The sequence below is a fragment of the Manis pentadactyla genome, chromosome 4 (genome assembly GCF_030020395.1).
Source record: "Manis pentadactyla isolate mManPen7 chromosome 4, mManPen7.hap1, whole genome shotgun sequence".
Taxonomy (NCBI): domain Eukaryota; kingdom Metazoa; phylum Chordata; class Mammalia; order Pholidota; family Manidae; genus Manis; species Manis pentadactyla.
In genome coordinates this window covers 46,986,149-47,006,473 of record NC_080022.1, presented here as the reverse complement: position 1 = coordinate 47,006,473, position 20,325 = coordinate 46,986,149, and the positions used below count along the sequence as shown (strand labels likewise).

At 40.9% G+C, this 20,325-nt stretch overlaps 1 protein-coding gene across 3 annotated transcripts in view; it reads left to right on the top strand.

The window, feature by feature from the left end:
- DAB1 (DAB adaptor protein 1) overlaps nt 1-20,325 on the top strand; it is a 1,149,186-nt gene that overhangs the window by 549,650 nt on the left and 579,211 nt on the right. For all 3 annotated transcript variants that reach the window (XM_036911229.2, XM_036911228.2, XM_036911230.2), the window contains exon 3: nt 167-240. The gene's annotated coding sequence lies outside the window, so the exon portion shown is untranslated. The remainder of the gene's footprint in view (nt 1-166; nt 241-20,325) is intronic.

Here is a 20,325-nt window from a genome sequence, read left to right as displayed (position 1 = left end):
GGTATTGTGCACCACTTCTCATCCAGTATTTACAATGCAATGTTTTTGTTTTATCCATCTCTGTATTACCTGTGCCTGGTGTATGGTAGGAACTTAGTAAGTGTTCCTTGAATGAAAGAGATGGAATAAAAGTAATATCATTAAATAATTTTTTTTTTGTTTTCAGCATTCAGCAAGACATGGTGGTAGACCCTGACTCTAAGTCTTCATGATTGAGGGACTCTTTCGCACAACATAAAGGTAAATATTTGAGGCTGGTTGTCTTGCTGGTATCGGGGGAATCTTCCTCTCTGGGAGCATTGTTCACATGTGTTTGGGTCTGCTTGGTATAGGGGGGAATCTTCCTCTCTGGGTGAATTGTTCACATGTGTTTTGGTCCGCTTGAAGTGAGGGCTTTTGTGCTTTGTGTTGTGCCTTAAAACACCCTGGAGGGTTCCTAGACCCTTTGGGAATTGGTGCTTTGGGTGGCTTCTCTCTGATATACTTTGTGTTTGTGGTTAGAGAAAGAAAATATTAATTTTCTTTCTTCTTTTCTTTAAACACCTAGTAAATATCATTCAGGGCCTTAAGTTTTCCTGCCCAGGTTTCCTACCCTAATAGGTTGTCTCAGATTGGTTTGATTTTTAAATACAACCACATTAGTTCTCTCTTCTCCAATGTTACCCCACCCACCCCATTACAATGTACTTACCATCAGAAGAACCATTCACAATTGTGGAAACGAAAGTTAAGCCATATATAAGATAAGTGTTTTCACATAGGAAACAGACTTGGAGATTTATGAGTTAAAGGGGCAGGTCCTATTATTTTGAGGTCCTAAACTTCTAAGTGATGGCAACACTGAATTATGTACTTCATATGGGGAGCGAGGAAGGCACAATTGAAAATGTCTCTTCTTTTGACAAATTGGAAGCATTCATCCCGATATCTATTTCTTGTTTACCAGGGATAATGCTGAATGAATCACAGACTGTTGGATGGATGTCCCTTCCTTACACTTTTAATTAGCACTGCCTATTAGGATGAACAGAGTGTTGCTTTCCTGTCATAGATTACCCTCGACCCCCCTTAAATGGAATAGAAATCTTATTCTTCACAAGGTAATATTCATCTCTTCCCCAGCCAGACAAGCATAGAAAATTAAACAATGGTCCGTTAAAAAGCCCAGATAATATATTTATCATTTCCAGTTTATGTGAGTTTGCAAGGCAAATACCAATGGGAGCTATTTGTTATGGGACCTTGGGGAACAGCGGGACTGGGGAGGGAGCCGGGAGGTTGGAGGATCTGAGTCTTGTAAAAATTCATTAAACATATGAGGAGCTATTGTACACAGAGGAAATTAATTACTCTGAGGGACTCAAATGTCACCACTCATCTAAGTGACCTGGCGAGGAGTCTGAGAAGCCTGTTTTCTGCGGGTTTCTGGAGTGGAGAAGGCTGGGAGCTGGGATTCCTTAGCTGTCAGTTTTTGCACTTCTTGGTGACTTATCGACATGTTGACCTGGCTTGTGGCCCAGCCTCTTCTAATGAGTGGAGCTGAATGAGAAACGGGGGTGGCAGTGGGAGAGCGCTCTCCCCTGTAGCCGGCCAGATCATTCCAACGAGCTCACCAGGCATGTAGGCAACTGGCAGACCTGGGGGAAGCCTGTAATTTACCACACTGGAGAGAAGAGGCCGATCATTTGCAGCTGGACTGAGTTTGGTCTTTTATTATTGCTTTTCCATCCACAAAGCTATTCTCTGAGGTGGAGTGAATTTGGGAAGACAAATTAAGGTTTTCTACCTAAGGAGGGCTGGGGAGCAGTAGCTTCTGAAAACAGTCATCTTTTCTATATTGCCTGTCAAATAAATCTCTCTAATGCATTCTGCCTATAGACAAAGGTTGGAAATATATAGATATGTGATGGCTTAAAAGTTTAAAATCAGTAAGCACCCAGAGTAATGGAATACAAGTTTTCTCAGACTGCGCCTCACCTAGACTCAGGGATTCATGTTTTATACTGAACTCCGCCCCTGGGGTCTCACTCGGCAACCGTGAGACCCTACACAAGCCACCACAGTGCTCCGAGCCTCTGTTGTATTATTTATAAAGTGGAAACAATAATATCTTGAGATTGTTAAGGTAAATGTGTCCAAAAGAGCTTCACAGGGAGAAAATATTATGCAGGTGTGTAGTAGCCGTATCGCTTATTGTTGTATTCTGTTTTAAAAGTCATAGTTTTTAAACACAGAGGCTGCTCAGTGCTCTGTGTTCCCACCCGGAGCAAAGGTAATGGAGGAACTCTGCAGTCGTCTTCTGTCTTGTTCCGTTAGGGAGGATGAATCAACAAGCTATAGAAGGAAAAGCAAAGGTCCTTTGGGACTGCTTTTGGGAGAGACCAGTCACATGGTTAAAAAAAATAAAAAGAATATGAAGCAGAGTTTTTGAGGGCGCTGAAGCCCTGGATGTTCACCTCCGGGGCAGTCCTAAGCACCTTTGAACCAATTAGAAACAATGCTATCCCTTTCAAGTGGAGTCACATCATGCATCGAAGGTGGTGGAGATGTTTGAAGATTAGTTCTCTAGTCCTAGAAAGAGATGTGATGAAGTCTTCTAGGGGCAGCGCCAGTGAGGACCAAGAAGAGAACTTGGAGAGACCTTGGGAAGAAAGGATCTCCAGGCTTTAAAGTAGTCAGGGTGGTGTGAACTTAGAAAAGGAAGCAGTGCCATGACTAAGGTATAGAAGGTGCTTGGAGTGTCGTTAATGGAAATGTGGGGAAATGCAGGGTGCAGTCCCTCTGCTCAAGGAACTCAGGAAGGTACACAATTAATTATCATACAGAACAGAGAGAAATAAGACCAGAAGAGCTGTGCTTCTTCTGAAGCACTGAGCTGAGACAGAGGGTGGTACTGAGTGGAGCATGGAGGACGAGCAGCTCTGTGCTGGGCGGGCAGGGGTGTGCGTCATGGAGTCACCATCACACAGAGCAGAGGCTCACAGCAGCCCTGAACCGCAGCTGCTCAGGTACACGGTGAAGATGCTGGTTGACAGCAACACTTTTGGCCTGTTATATTTCTTCAGCAACCAGAGTCCAGTGCACCAGCATGCCAGTGATTTTCAAAGGCCTCCATGCTGTTTTTGTCTCCTGGGAGTAGACTTGAAGGACTGCCTGACTGTCCTCATGAGCCAACACTGTGGTGGCCTAGCATCTGACCTGTCCTGAGACTGCTCAGAAGGCATCCCTGGGGACCCAGGTCTGTACAACTGCTGAAACCACTATTCGCATTCCTTGGTCTTCCTTTGAGCTCTTTTTTGCCACTTACCTTTTTAAATTAGTTGAAGGTCATCAATTGGCACCACTGTGCCTTTGGCTTTATTTATTGTGTGGATTAGCTACATCCACCTTAATAGTCATGTGTGTTCATTGTAGTGATCACAAGAGAGACACCATGTCTCCCCATGGGGGTAAGGAAGTAGTACTAAAACAGGAAAATTTTTTCTCTCTCTTCTTCCTCCTCTTTTCCCCCTTCTTGAATTCATGTCTTCAGTGCCTCCTGTATGCCTCCTTGTCTGTTTTTAGTTTTTGTTTTTTTGACTCTTTCATTTACCCTTTTACTTTCTCTCTTTCTTCTCATGGAATCACACATTCTCCAACTTGGAAGGAAATAGGAGATTCTAGATACAGAGGCCTGAACTGTAAAACCCTCGAGGAGGCTCTTAACCATATGGTAATTTCCCTTATCTGTTATTTTGATGGTGGAATTGATGGTGGCAGTGTTGGTGTTACTCCAAAGCTGAATGTCTTGCATTCAAATATCTGCTCCAATACATACAGCTGTCTGACATAGAGCAAAGCAATCTCTTTATGCTTTAATTTCCACATCAGTAAAATTCAGGTAACAGTACTTTCCATACAGGGTTATTATAAGAATTTAATGAGAGTGTGTGTGTAAAAGGATCTGGCATATTACATATTCTCAGTGAATAATGATAGCTATTGTTGTTATGTATAATAATAATGCATGCTATTATAAATCTTTGAAACACAAAAGGCAGATGAGTTGACCTTCAGAGTAAGGAAGGGAGAAGCTGGGAAGACTTCCCTATTCTTTGACTGGTTTTAGGAAATGGAAATCACTAGTGAAAAAGGTGTTGAAAGTAGCTGAATCCACAGGTGCACAGGGAACCTTCCTGGCTGGAAAGTGACCTGGGTGCTGAACAGTCAGAACTCCTGGGTTCCCTGAGCTTCTGCTGGGCCTCTGGAGAGACCTAAGTCAACCCTCCCCCAGGTGCAGTATTCCTTCCCAGATGTATGGTGGCTTTATAATATGCCAACTTAACTTTATTGAATTGCATTGCACAGGATTCAGTTTCCTGTGTGTTTCTGGTTAGGGTGGTCCACAGAGGAAATTCTTGGGAGATCTGGAGGATGGTCAGGAAGCAGCAGCCACTTTGCAGCTCACACACTGCTGCTGATCTGCTGGTACCCTTGGTTGGTAGGAAGCAGTCTCTGGGCCTACAACTGCTCTCCCTTCCCCAGATCCTCCTCCAGCTCCTCATCTAGACGTGTGTGTTTAGCTACTTGAGAAGAGGCTTAGCTCCAGCAGATCATCCACATTGGCAAGCTGGAAAGCAGTGAAAACTAAGATTCCAGTTAATTCTTGTGAGAGTTCCAGGCTGCTCCTGAATTTCCCTGGTATTTGTAACCATCTTCCTTCCTACCTGCCGGCCCAGTGGACTACAAGCTTCAGCATCAGACATGATTCAATGGACTTATGGACTGCTTAGCTAGTTCCCACAATTGTGGACTTGTAGAAGCCAAAATCACTTTAGTAAATAAGTAATACAAATATATTAACTCTATATAAACATATATATGTATATATAACTGTATATAATATTCATTTGAGGAACAGAACCAACCACTAGGAGATTAAAGTGTGTGCATGTGTACATACATGTGTGGACGCACACACACCATCTACTAGTGTTTGTTTCTGCTCATCTGGATGAACGCTCACTCATACAGATAGTCATACAATAGGGAACTCTCTACTTCAAAAGGTAGCCCACTCCTTTTCTACCTCCCCTTTACCATTCCTCTTGCTGTGATGTGCCAAGTAAGAAATTAAACTTGTAATCCAGCCTGGGGTATACTCCCTTTTCCTTAGGACTTCTGTCCCTCTCAACCCAAAATCCTCTCACAAGCTCTCACTTCCAGGACCTCAGCCACTGAAGTTTCCTGTTTTCTCACCTTTTTGAGCTGCAGAATCAGACTCGTAATGAAATTAACCCCATAAATATGAATACAATAAAGAGGCTCTTCTCATCATTTCACTTCCACAGACCTGTCCCCTCTCCACGCTCCCCATGCATTTTGAAGGTAATACCTCCATTCTGAGCATTTACAAGGGGCAGTGTGGCATAGGGGAAGGGGAGGGAAGCATGCAGTTCAGAACCAGGAAACCTGTGTTTGTATCCAGCCACCCAGAGTGCTGACTGCATCTGTTTGTAATTCAACTTCTGAGGGCCTCAGTTTCCTTGGCTGTAACATAGGCATACTGATAGCTGATCCTCTTTTTCTCAGCCTCTCTGTGAGTCTAATGATACCTGAGCAGCTCTGGATGTTTGAGGCTCTTTGAAATTGAATCCTTCTCCCTCACACTGAGGTTAGGGAAATGCCAATTAAGATCGGATGCTGAACTTGAAAATTCATAACAGAATAGCCAATCTGGACCCTCCTACTTTTTAACAGAAAGAAATATCTTGAAATAGTAGAACCTATACCCTTCAGCGTCCACCTTGATAACTTTTTGCCTAAACTGTTTAGGCTGGAGAAATTGAATGTATAGTGGTTCCTTTTAAAATGGGCATATATATGTGAATTACTTATAAATCAAAATTATTACCAAGCTGAGCAAAAATGGGTAAACCATTGAAATATGAAAGAGTAACAAAAAATTGTTTTACTTGAACCAGAGTTTAAAATCAACAAAAAAGGATCAAATACAAAAACTATAACAAGACAAAACAACTTATTATAGAGCTGATGACAAAAAGTAAAAGCTATAATGAGGGCATTTTTTTAAAGCTACATAATCAAGTGATGATATTGAGTATATACAAGTGAACCTGTCATGAGTGGATAATATAGATGTCCATTCAAGAAAAGAGACAATGTACTCTCTGGCAGAAGAGGGTTTCCATGTGATAAGAAGAGGTGACTCTGAGAACATCCTATTCTTAAGTGTGACATGGGCAACCCATTAGGAGCTCACAAACTCGGTTTGAAAAATCTCTGTAATGAAGGTATATAGCTCCTAGACAAAGAGGTGAAGGATATAGATGACAGCTGAAATCCATATTTGTGCCAGCCTCACCCTGCTCCCCTGCACACATTTATCATTGAACAACAGCCAAAGTTGAAGAAGTAGCTAGCTTACCCTCCCCCACTGCATACATGAACACAAATTCACACGCACACCCTGTGTATCTCACAAGGATCAAATGAGTGCTACTGTGCAGTGCTTGGCACATGGTAGGACCTCAAAAATGTGTTTGTTGGATGGGTGCCTGTACTAATGAATTGCCAGGGAGCTCAAGGGGAAAGTCTAGAGCTATCAGTAGACATTGTGACAGCATCCTGGACAAAATGAAATGGAAAAAACATGCCCAAGAGAATTACTTCACTGAAGATTTAACACACTGATGTTCATAACACCTCACCTTCCAAAGGTATCCTATTCAATATGAATGAAGCAACAGAACAGGATTAAATTGGCACAGCTGGAAGAGGTCTGCCTGCATGTGAAGAGCTGAATGCTATCTCCAGGCAACAGATGGAGTTGTAACATGAGGATTCTTTAGTGTTGGGGAGAAAATGAATTTGAACCAGGAGGCATCTCCAGTTGATAAGAGATGGGGGGTTGAGGGAGGGAGTGGATATATATAAGCTCATACCAAGGCAGAGCAAAGAACTAGAACAGAGGGGAGACCAACGGAAGGGGATCTTCTTATTTCACATTGGTGCCAGATAGCATAATGAGGACTGCTTGCGCATCTGGTCAACTCAGGCCCCCACTGCTTGGGATAAACTATATCAGAGTAGACACCTAAGTGTTAGGGAATCAGCTTCCCATGGGTGAAGAAGGCCAACAACTCTCCAGAATGGACATATCTTCATCCTTTAGGGAACAGAGAGATACTTTATTCAGTCATTTAACATGATATAACTGTCTGTATTTTTCTCTTACTCTTTATGTTCTACTATGGTGCTGGGACCATGTTTTTGTTTGTATTTTCTGCATCAAAAACTTTATTTCTAGTATCTCTCTCTCTGAGAATTTAAACAAAATTACTAAGCACTTCCATATACTAATGAGAATAAACCTTACCCCAAACATGTAAGGAAGCTATTGTTATCCACATTTATAAATAAAGAAAAAGAAGTTCACATTGGTGAGGCAGTGCACTCAAAGCCCTACAGCTAGTATATTGCTGAACTAAGACTTGAACCCAGGCCTTTCTAGATGAAATATGTGATTATCCACTTTTCTCCTAAGCCTCACAGACTCCAGTTGAGCAGGTGCTCCCTAAAGATTTTTTGGGAAGAAGGCGGGAGAGAAACGGGGATATTAAGTAATGGCAAGCCATGACAGAGAAGAAGATTTGAATAGAAAAAGCCGGACTTTTGGAAGATTGTTCTGAACAGATCATAGACAAATGTGCCTGACATGAGTATTATACAGAGATTATGTTGGGTGGACTGAGCCACAAAGACAGGGAACGGGGAGAGAGTTATTCCAATGAACTTTGGGATACATCCACAGAGAAACCAGGAACTTCGCCAAAATCAAAGGTGAGGCCATCAGGTGGAAGGTGAAGAAGGCTAAGAGTGTTGGGTAGAGCAGGGAACTCCTCTGGTTGGCTCTTCTGCAGTGAACTAACCCCACTCCTTCCACCCTGCTTCTACAACCAGGCCTCAGTTTGCTAATTTTGTCCGTATAGCAAACTTAGAGGAAATTGCTATTGTCGTGTTTTCCAAATGAGAGAATGAGGACTCAAATTAGGAGTTCTGTATAACTCACTGATACCAGGAGTATGTTTGAGTGCAGTAACCAGTATTAAGCTCCCCAGGCACCAGCATTAGGGGAGTCCTGATTTGCTGCACAACGAATTCTTCCAAAGGAAATTTCTATAGGATTTTTGAAACTGGCATTGTTTAAGCTAAGCATGTCTCTCCTGTGAGCATTGGAAATAAAAGACCATCCAGAACCTGCATGCCCCTGGAATTTTCACCTTTCAGGGTGAAAACATGTGACTCTAATGCTACTCTAATGCTGGTGTCTTGATTTATCAGTGTCTCTTAGTTGGGGACACTAGTTCTGGGTGTCCCGTTGAAGGTAATGCTCCCAGATGGCTCATAAATTAGGTTCAATAAAATGTAGTCATTCTTCTTTTTTAGTGAGTTGTTGGTGCTGAACTCATTTAACTTACCTAATATCCCATTTAAGTTGTTAAATCCTAAACATAGATTGATTAGGACAGGAGAATAGGTTCTCAGGTTAGCACAGTGAGCTTTTTGAAGTGGATGGACCACTTTAGAACTAAAAACCTGACTTAAGGTTGTCTCTTATTTGTGTGGACTTGACCCTTGTATCTCCCTCCCTCTCCCTCCTGCAGCCTTGGTTCCCTCTCCTGTAAAACTGGGAATCAGAGGTGGTTGTGAAGAGCAAGTGTTAATATATATGGGAAAATACTTGGTAAAGTGTAAATGGTTATGGTAATTAGTTATAATATAGTTATTATATAGAAAGTATGGTTATAGAAAGTTAGTATAATGCATTGAAATAAAAATATGAGTAAGATTGCATTACATCACTAGAAACATACCAGTTCAATTAGAAATTTTAAGAAAAAAAAGGAATCAGGACATTCTAGGACTATAAGGAATCTGAGAGATTATCTACTTCGGTTTCCTTTTTGACAGATGAGGAACTTGATTCTCTAAGCAAGGTAATAACTTGTCTTACATCACATAGCAAATGATACACACAGCTGAGCATAAAATTCACATGACTGGCTTCTCCATTCATTTCCTTCTGCCCACAAGCCTCTGCTTCCTCCCTTCCTTTATCCTGCTTCTGTAGACTCTGCTGTGGCCCTTCGATGGAATTCTTTAAACCAGGAGCTTCAGACTTCACGTTCCGGGGAGAAAGTCCATGTTCCTAATGCCTACATTTTCCACTGTATTTATGAGGACTTTCTTTTACCTGCAATGAGGAGAATGAATGTTATAGGTTTTGGAAAGATGGCCTATCCAGTGTGATTTCTGCTGTATTTTGTAGAGTTCATCCTTTCAGCACTGAAGGGAGTATCCGAAGGACCTGTTGATTCTGCCTCTGAAATATACTCAAACAACTCCTTCCCTCTCCAGCACGTCATACTGTAAGCTCCCTGAGGACAGGGACCTCGTGTGTCTCCCCTTTTGCAATATATCCTCAGTGCTTAGTACAATGCCTGGCTCGTAGTAGATGTACAGAATGTGGTCAGTGAGAGGGCCAATCACCACTACCATTGTTTCGTTCAAGGTTACATTGTCTTTCTTAAGAAACTCCTAAATTTTCTACCACTGGTTTCACCCCTAAATCCTCCTTCACACTGCCCTATGAGTATCCTGCTAAAGTACAAATATGGAAAAACCACTCTGCTGAAAATTTACTGAAAGCTCCCCTTTGCCTAGTGCAATGGGGAAAGTGCCTTAATGGAGAGTTTAAAGGTCTTCATAATCTGTCCCTGTATTAATTTCCCAGACTCATCTGTGGAATCCTCAGACCCATCCCAGCTTGCCCCTGCCCCCCCCCCCACACACACTTCCTTCTATCTAGAGTGCCTGTACATTGGGTGGGCTCTTCCCTATTCTTCAAGCCCCTTCCAAAGGCCCTTCCCTACCTGGTTTGGTATCTACTTCAATTATGCAGATTTCTCCATAGCCCGAGCTGTATCTTTAATCTTTACAGATTAGGAAAGGGGAGCTAATCCTTCTCTCTAGCAATGCAGGTGGTTGAGATGAGGCCAAAACCAAAGTGAGTTATAATGATGAGAACATTGGCATTAGTCCAAATTGAGAACACCAGGAGAATGATGGTCTGTGTGCCAGGGTCTGGAAGGCGGTGGCTTGCTCACCATTTCAGAGGATGTGCTTTCTTAACAGCACCCAGCCATGTGATCTGACACTCCACACCCAGTACAGCTGAAAATGTGTATACTTCAGAAAAAGAAGTTAATATAAACACTGATTTTTATCTCCTCATTTAACTCTAATAAAGTCATCACACATGATATATTGTTTTTATTAATGAAAAGCAGCAAAAAATGTCATGCTTTTGTAAGCAACTTTTTGATTGTTTATTTATGAATTTTAATTTTAAACCAATCTAAGCATATTACATGAAGTTTAGAAATTAGAAAAAGATGAAAAAATAACTATGATCCATCATTTGGTTATATTCTTCTAGTCTTTATATAGACATGTTTTATATGACTGTTACCAGATTATACATATGAAGTCTGGATTGTTTGTTTCATTCACACCATAAGCATTTTCCTATGATGCTAGGTACTGTTAATATCAATCACTTTAAATGACAAAGTAATATTCCATAAAGTAAATGGACTGTTATTGGTTGATCCACCATAATTCACTGAGTCATTTCTCTACTGCTGAAGACTGGTTTCCTTGCAATATTGTGCTTTTGTCAGTCATCTGAAGATACCTTCATATGTAAAGATTTCCAACTCTTTGGGATCATTTCCTTAAAATGACTCAGACACCTATTACTAATTCATAAACACTTCTTCTATTGAAAGCATTCAGTTGCCCCCTCACACCCTTTCTCCCACCAAGATAGAAGTAAAACCCTTGTTTCTTAATAAGGAATTTCCTTAAGAAGACCTACGTACCCTGGCCCTTGTCTAAGTTCCAGCACTGTATCTTTATCACTCTCTACATCTCATGCTACCCCTGACCCCTGAACTACCTGTGGTTCTAATACATAGCAAGCTGTCCTTTCAGCTCCATGTTGGTCCGTAGGCTGGCCCCGTGGCCTCACCTGCCCCTGCACACACCCTGCACACAGCAGTGTTTTACGTCAAACTCACACCAGATGGTGCCTCCTTTGGGAAGCTTCTCTGGCTTTGACAAGGTGATTCAGGCACGGTTCCCTTGGGATTCCATGATTCCTTGTGCATGTCTCTGGCATTGTGTTTATCACACTCTGTTGAAAATGCATGACTCACTGAAGCTGAGGAATGTATCTTTTTCATTGTTTCCCTAGTTGCTAGCACAGAACTCAACACATAGTTAAGTGTGGAATAGCTGATAAGCAAACCTATTGATAGCTTTGGCAACTGGGATATCCCTTTAGTATTATGGAAAGAGTAAAATACTCTATTTACAAAGCATTGGCAGATAGTAGGTGTCTCATCTTATCCCACTTTAAAATGGCGTGATATATTATTAAAGCACAATGAGGAGAAAGACTCCAAGTGGGATTGCTATAAAGAAATTGAATAATTAAGGACACCAAAAAATCCGATTTTATTTATGCACATCCTAATAAATTTTTAACATTTTTTTATTTAGAAATTTATCATGCTGTCGCATGGCTTTAAATGCCATCCACATGTTAATGATTTCCACCTTTTATCTCCGGCTTGACCACTCTACTGCACTCAGGACTCTTGACTCTCTCTGCATCCCCAAACACCACCATTGGATGTCTTCCAGGCAACTTCAACTTCAAAAATCCAGAACCAAACTTGTTATCCACCCCAGCTACTCCTTCTACAACCTGCCCCATCCTTGTGAATGGCAACTCCAGTCTTCCAGGTGCTCAGCCAAAAACCCTGCAGGCACCTTTGAGCCCCCTTTCTTTCATACACCCTGTACCATCCACAAGCACCGTTTGTTGGTTTTGCCTTCAGAATTCAACCACTTCTCACATTCTCAACTTTAGTCACCCTAGTGTGAGCAGCTACCATTGTTTTTCTGGAATATTGTAATAACCTCCTAATTTCTTAGCTCTCAACCTCACTCCCGTATTTTACACACAAAAGCAAACATGTCCTTTCAACTATCCTGTCTCTGATTACCACCTTCTAATGGCTGCCCATCTCAAAGTCCTTACATGGTGTATTAGTTTACTCAGGCTACCATAAAATGTACCACAGACTTGGTGACCTGAATAACTGACATTTAATGTCTCACAGTTCTAGAGGTTAGAGGATCCAAGATCGAGGTGCTGGCAAGTTCAGGCCCTGGTGAGGTCTCTCTTCTGGACTTAAAGATGGCTGCCTTCTCTGTGGCCTCACATGGCATTTCCTCTCTGTGCATGCAGAGGTAGGGAGAGCTCTTATAAGGACACCAGTCCTGTTGGATCAGGACCACATTCTTATGACCTTATTTAACCTTAATTACCTCCAGAAAGGCCCTGTCTCCTAATACCACCACACTGGGGGGTGGAGTTGCAACGTATGCACTTGGGGGAGGAACCTAACTGAGTCCATAGCAGGCTTATACATTGCCCTGGGGCCCAGAGCACACTCACCCCACCTCCCTCAGCTGCTCTGTCCTAACTAGGCTTTTTACAGCTCCTTGGGCACACCCAACACGCTCCCACCCCAGGGGGATGGGACCAGCTGTCGCCCCACCAGGACTGCCCGTTCTCATGTCCTTTAGGTCTTTGCCCAAATGCCATTTGTTGGCTATTTCTTCTTTGTCCACCTTTTATAAAATAGCACAACTGTTCTACTTCAACCCCACGTTTTTTACCTCACCTTACTTTTCTCTACAGCCTTTCTATTACCCAACTTTATAAATTTTTCATTCATCTCTCCCTCTCCTACTCTAGTGGTAGAAAAATAAGCTCCATGAGGGCAGGAGTTTTATCCTTTTATGTTTACAAGTGTATTACTGGGTACACAAAAAATACACAGTAAACATTTACTGAATGAGTGAATGAAAGAACTTTCTTTCATATTCATTATCTTATTTTAGCCTCAAACCAAATCTGAAAGAGGATGGGTAGTTATTCTCTTTTTACAGCTGAGGAAAACTAATATTCATAAGTTGTATTTCATATATGTAGTGGTAATTTCATTTGTTGTGAGTTTAATATTGCCAAGGGATATGCATACTGTTACACTTGCCTTCATTTAATCCTTGGAGTAATCTTAAAAGATTTATATTATTATTGCTATTTTAACACAATTACTTCCACTATAGAAAGGTTCAATAACTTGCCCAAGGGAATCATTACTATGTGACAGCCTAGATATGAACCCTAATCTGACTTTAAAGAGCTTGTTTTTATCTATTATTATGGTTCACATCCTTTTAGCACAATACCATGTGCCAGATATTATTCTAAATCCTACAATAATACTATGAAGCATGGACCACTATTATCTTCACTTTGCAGATGAGATAACTGATACTCAGAGATGGTAACTTGTCCAAGGTCATACCCTGCTGACCCGAAAGTCTGACTGCCAAATGCTAGCCAGCTCCCTCAGAGAGCTATGTCTTGAACTAAGCACTTCTTATTTTCTATTTCCCTGCTTTTATATACAAACTGCCTAAATTAATCCCCAGATCCAGAATGCCCCAACCATGACATGCCTTTAAGTTTGTATTTGCAATTCGGATTTCAATAGACCTTTGTGAAACAGGAAGCTTTGGCTGATAAAGCAAATGAATATGTCTATTAAAAATATTGACAAATGTTATGTGACCTAATCATTTTTGAAAGAAAGCATCACCTCCTTGTTCAGTCTCTTCCAGTTTAGGTCTGCTGCTTTGTACCTATCCTCTTTTTTCTTAGATACCTGGTAAAATGTATGTGTGATTCACTCAGCCTCTCTCACTGCCTCTAATAGCATAGCTTAGGTTCAATAGTGGAAAAGGACAATTGAATCTATTTTTCAGACTTTCATCAGTGGGCTCTATTCTGGGCACATATTATTAGAATTGTGAGAACCAGACATTTCTTTAAAGTAGAGAGTGTTGGACTGAGCCAGGAAGATTATTAAAAGACATCACAATGCCAGCCTAGGAATATATATATAGGGCACCTAGATTCCTCACTCTGTCCCTCCCCTCACAGCACAGAGCCTATTCAAATGCCTTTCCAGGAACAGACTGCTTCTCTCAGTCCATCCTCTGTAGGCTGCCCTGGCTGCACACTTGCCCACCATATATTGGGCCAGTGGTTCTCAAAGCATGGTTCCGGAACTAACGGCATCAGCATCAGCTGAGAACTGTTGGCAATGCATATTCTTGGGCTCTGTTCCAGAAACCCTGACAGAAACTCTGGGGGTGGGGCTCAGCACTCACCTGTATTCACAAGCCCTCCAGGTGATTCTGATGCAGACCCCAGTTTGACAACCACTGTTTTGAGAGAAATGTCCCTTCTCCACTTCACCCCCAGGTGGGTCCTCTCCTCACAAACCTGCAGGTGCTTGATGACAAGGACCCAGCTTCTCTAGATCTTGCTCCTTGGTTGCAACCACAGTTAAATGGACAGAGAGCTCAACTGGGGGCCTCAGTTCTTGACATGCATGGTACATAGTTTCGAACCTGGTTTAGAGGGAATAATATCTTTAACTGTAAAATACAGATGAGCCACCTTTACTGAGTAATTGTTATCTGCTTTAGGAAAAGCTCAGTAGTAACCTTTCCCATTTTGCTCATATCTTTGCTCCATGTAACAAACCGTAACTATTGTTTAATAAAGAATATTTTATTTGCTTTAATTTTTAAAAATCCATGTGATTCATTGAAAACACATAGTGCTACAACTCCTATTGAAAATCCTCTACTTTCTACATACTACCACTTGAAGACTTCCATCATTTTAGCTTCTGCTGCTGCTATTTAAGACCATATTTCTAAATAGCACACTTACACAGTTATTTCTTGATCTTTCAATTTCAGGCATCACCTCTTGGCTTCCTCTTGTTGCAGGTGAGAATATGGTTTTCCTTCCTCTCCCACCTCACACGGTTCTCCTCTCCACTGTTCCCATTCTACCCCCACCTTCCTCTGTCTCTTCCACGTACTGAGTTCCCTGGGTGAATTGTTGAGTTTATTGTTGGCCCCAACTCCCCAACCCATCCTGCCCTAGACCCTTGGGTCTTAACTTCCTCCACTGTGCTAAGCACCTACCACTTTTCCTTCTGTTTCCAGCCCCTTAGAGTACACAGAAATCTCCCATCTGCTCTGGTTAATCCTGGGTCAAACTAGAAGTCACTCGTGCTAAACTCACACCAAGTTCCACAACAAACATCTTAGAGATTTACTTTCTGTCTTTTAAAATAACACTTTCTTCTTACTGAGCTAATATTTTATATTAGAATAGTACAGTATTTTGTTTTTATGAGTTAACATTTATATTTGGTGGTTTGTATTTTGGTTTGTATATAAAGTTTGCATTTGAAAAGCAGATTAAATGCTATAATTTTTTAAAGTCTCATTTTACTATTTCACTTGGGATGTGCTGAGTTCTTAGGTTTAAAATGCTAATATTAATAATTATTTTGCTTTGAACTCTTACTAGGTACTAAAGGTTATTCTAAACCCATTACACGTATTGATCAGGCAGTGTTCTCTACCATTGTAGTAGTTAAATGTGCACTGTTGTTAGCACTATTTTAAAGATGAGGAAAGCAAGTCACATGATTTTAAATATTTTGCCCGAGTTCCACAGCCGTGCAGTACTACATTAAACCACTTCTTATAGTAATCCTTTCTGTATAATGTGAACGCTTTCAGAAACTACCTAATATTTAATCCTTACAGCAGTTCTGCAACTTAAGTATAGTAGGTGCCTGGCCTCCCTAAATCCCATACCTTTCCAGACCATAATAATCTCTTACTCCTTACAGGCTGTTCCCTCAGAAGCCCCCAGTGGAATATTTGTTGGTCCTGACATCACTCTGTCCCACTGCCGTGATCAATAAATCTGATGTCTCTCCTGATGCTTCTTCCTTGTGGTCTACCAGAAGGCCTAATGTCCTGCTAACACCTAACAGGAAAGTTACCAGTCTAGAGGGAGAGAAAAGCTACACGCCTTTTGCTTCTGTTGGTTTGGGCTGCCAACCCCTCCTTTGAGGCTTGGTGTATTTCCCTGCCCAGTGTTACATTAATTTCAGTTTGGCTAGCACCGTTTTAGTGGTTGCCATGCTGCACAGGATAACAAATCTATTACTTCAGTATTTTGCATACTATCAATATTTTATTTTGGAAGTGCACAGAATTTATAAAATAAAGAGCTTTCAAAGACACTAAATTATTTAATGTACTTGAAATACAAAAATGTGTGTTACCAACATTGGGAAAAATGTAAATTTACAAAAGATAAGCATTACAACTGTAATATAAGTTAGTGGCAAATAAAAATTCATTGAGATAAATATTCAAAATATAAACTAAAAAGCACACAGCTTAGGAAAACCTAATCAATGATGGACTTTGAAAATGAAAATATTATTTGTTCTTTTTAAAAATGTGACACTTAAAAATTAAAATGGGTCAGTTACATCACTGAGTTGCAAACACAGTTTTGTGTAAGTTTTCTTGCTGCTAAAGAAGCTCTTTCTGGTGATTTTCTGACTAATCGAAAGAATGGTGAGGAGATGCTTAAGAGCTAACCCTAAATATGTTCCTCTGAATTTCATCCTTAAATAATTGTATCTCTTATTTAATAGTTATGAAGAGTTATTGTTTGAACAACTCCTCCTCTAACGCCCATCTCAACAAAGACAGGTTTTGTACTGATGAGGGGCCATATTTCCCATCCTATCCCACAGTCACCCTGCCAGAAAAAACATTTGATTTGTCTTCAACTTCTGCATTTTCATCATAGATACTTGCTAAATCTGATGCAGAAAGACCTGTACCTGTTTCCATTCTGTCATATTCTACTTTTTCAAAAATTCTTTGAAGTGCAATAATAATTATTCTTTCAATAGGAGCTTTGCAAGACCACAATACAGTAGTTTATTGCTATTCACACGGGCCCAGGGCTGTCTGGACTTGTAGATTTTGCAAATTCCAGTAATTTGAATAATTGAACCATTGATCTTGTTCTCCAGATATTAATAACTCAAATTTCAGACTTTCTAAAAAAATGAAATAAAATAGGACACCAACAAATCTATGGATATTTCAGTACTTAGTGATAGCACAGTATACTGTAAAACCACAATTTGCTGATCACTACTCCTCCTTCCTTGGATGGAGTACCCAGCATGCTTTGAGGCCAGGGCTACATTTAACAAACGAGGAAAATGGTGCTCAGGTGAGTGAAGTAATTAGCCTGAAATCACATAGCTAGCAAGCCCCAGCACTGAGATTTGAACCCAGTTTTTTGGATTCTAAAGCCAGAGTAGCTTTTACTATCTCTTACTCAGGAGTTATTCAGTCCCTTTTATATAAATAGACTCCATGTTATCTACCCTCTGGGTGAAACAAATGGCTGACATTTTTTTCTCAGCAGAAATGATCACTTAGCTTAGCTTCTTAAGAGGCATTTTCCTGAGGTGAGGGTTGTCAGACACCAGAATGGGCTCTTGTGGCAGGTTATAAAATTTCCTCTTTCACCATTCTCAAAAATAATAGAGATGAGGAGTTTTACATTTTACTCAGCTTCCAGATGACCTCTCAAGGTCTTTTCCTACTCTATAGCTCTGCAGGTCTATGAAAATTAAGACAATTTATATCTGAGGTCAGTTCTGTTTCTTGGTGTTTGGCCCTTTGGCTGTTTGTCTCCTTAAAAATGAAACATCCGGTGACAGCTGAGCGAATTCTTCCTTCTTATTTTTTAGCCTCCAATAACCCCCAGCTTTGCTCTATGTGACGCTGTTATCAAAGCTTCCAGGTGGAAGGGATATCTCGAGAAATTGGAAATAATCTTGGTTGTCTTCCCTCTATTTGCTCCTTTCATCTTTTTTCTGTTTAATAAGCACAAAGTAAACACAGAACTGATTTTTTTTATTCTGAAATGTTATGAACATTAAGCTCTGCGTATTATCATGGGAATGCATTTCATTTGAACTCCAAGGAGGCTTAATGTACATTTTTAAAGGAAAATTCCAAGGTTAGTAATTCTATGACACTGTCTCTTTGCCACGGTGGATCTAGAAGGCCCCCCTCTGGCAGGTCAAATGTTGCCAAATCAGTTCAAGTTTTGGGAAGGCTGTTGAGCTAAGTCCTGGAGAGCTGAGTCCTGACTACCTGGGCAGCATTTCGAATGGTCTGAGAATGTTTGCTTGTGGAAGGTTCTATCATCTGTTACTCCTCTACTATGTGCTAGATCCTGCAGTGCTCTCTTTACATGGGTTTATCTAACTCATATACTCCTATCAATTAGTTCATATTATCCTATTTTATTGTTAAGCCAACAGTAATTCAGAGCAATTGAATGACTTGGCCATGGCCAGCTAGTCAGCAGGTGACAAAACTGGGGCTTGAAGTCCCACCACCTGGCTCCTGCACCCAGGCTCTGCCTGCTGTAGCATATTGTCTCAGTACTTTGGCTCCTGGCCGGTAACCCTCGGTCCTCAGCTCATATCTTATGCCTAGATTCTTGATCTGGACTCAACCTTGGTCAAATCTTTCCTTTCAGTGGGTAGCCTGCTAGCATTCTGCTTACTTCACTTGAAGATCCTCAGTTGTTTTCTTTGGAGAAATCCCGACAACAATGCATCCTCACTTCCCTGATCAGTCAGGTTACCATCCCGCTGTACCCCATGCTGGGCCATGGGGATATAAAGAAGAGAACCTCCCAGCTGAAAAGTTCTTAGTCTAAAAGTTGAAGGAAGGGATGAGTATGACCTGGAGTAACGATCGTTACAACACAGTGCAGCATGTGGCCTAAAGAAGAATGGGAATAATATGGGAATCCCTACAATTTCGCTTCGCCTGGGAAACTCTGGAAAGGCGTAGCAGAGGAGCTGATACTGAGCAAAGCTTTGATGCAGAGGAACTGATATTGAGCCAAGCTTTGACGATGTTTGTGATAGGCTGAATTGTATTCCCCCCAAATTCATGTTAAAGCCCTAACTCCCAATGTGACTACCATTTGGAGATCGGATGTTTAGAGGTGTAATCACTGTTAATGAGGTCATATGGGTGGGCTCTACTGTCATCTGGTGGGTTTCCTTAAAAGAAGAGGACATTTGAACGTGCAGAGAGATACCAGGGATGCAAGAGCACAGAGAAAAGGACATGTCATCTGTAAGCCAAGGAGAGAGGCCCTAGGAGAAACGAAACCTGGTGACACCTTAATCTTGGATTCCCAGCCTCCAGACCTGTGAAAAAATAGATTTCTGTTGTCTAAGCTACCCTGTCTGTGATATTTTGTTATAGCAGCCCCAGCAAACTAATACAGTGTCCCCAAACTCTTCCTCTTCTTCATTTGAGTTGTGTCAGCTCCTTGCCTATATTCCATTAACACTGTCACACCTCCTGCCTCTTCCTCTCCACCTCCATAGCACTCCAGAGGACCCATACCAATTTCTCTAAATAATGATAGAGAGGTGAGTTTTCCATAAAACACTCCAGCCAGTAGTCACATGAAATCCACATCATTTTATAAATACTGATACTGGCAGGGCACAAATAGCCCCTGGCCATCTATAAGAAATGTATGTGTTTCTGGTGTATTTTCTGTCGTCTTTTCTAAAATGAGCTCAGAATCTCTACAACACATAACAGTAAATGTGTCACTTCTATGTAATCCAGTACAGAGCAGGGAACTGTTCATAAGAATTATACATGTTTCTGAAGATTTAATTACTTACATAATTTTATGCATTTTTACACATTTATGTTTTTAATCAAAGATTTAAAATTTGTAAGTACTTATAAGAACTCTGAAAGTAGGAAAATGCTATGGAGAAATGTGAGGCAAGGTCAAATAGACTACTAATTAGGTAAATGTGCATTCAGTCTTGGAGTAGCTCTGGTTACATAGCAAGCACAATATATGAGTTAGACATTATTATTTTTCTGAGACAAAATTGAAACTCTCCAAACACAAAGAGCTTCAGAAAATATTTTTAAAATAGAATAAAAACTGGAAGGGAGAAGAGTAAAACTTTGTACCACACATGTAATAAAAGTGCCAGATTAAATAATCAATAAGCTGTAATGTTTGGAAACAAACTAGGAAATAGGCTGTAGATGTGAGCACAGCAACCAAAGATACTTGATAGTAACAGATTCTTTTGAGTGACTGGTACCAAGGTCATGTTACCAAACAAGATAGGTGTTTGATAA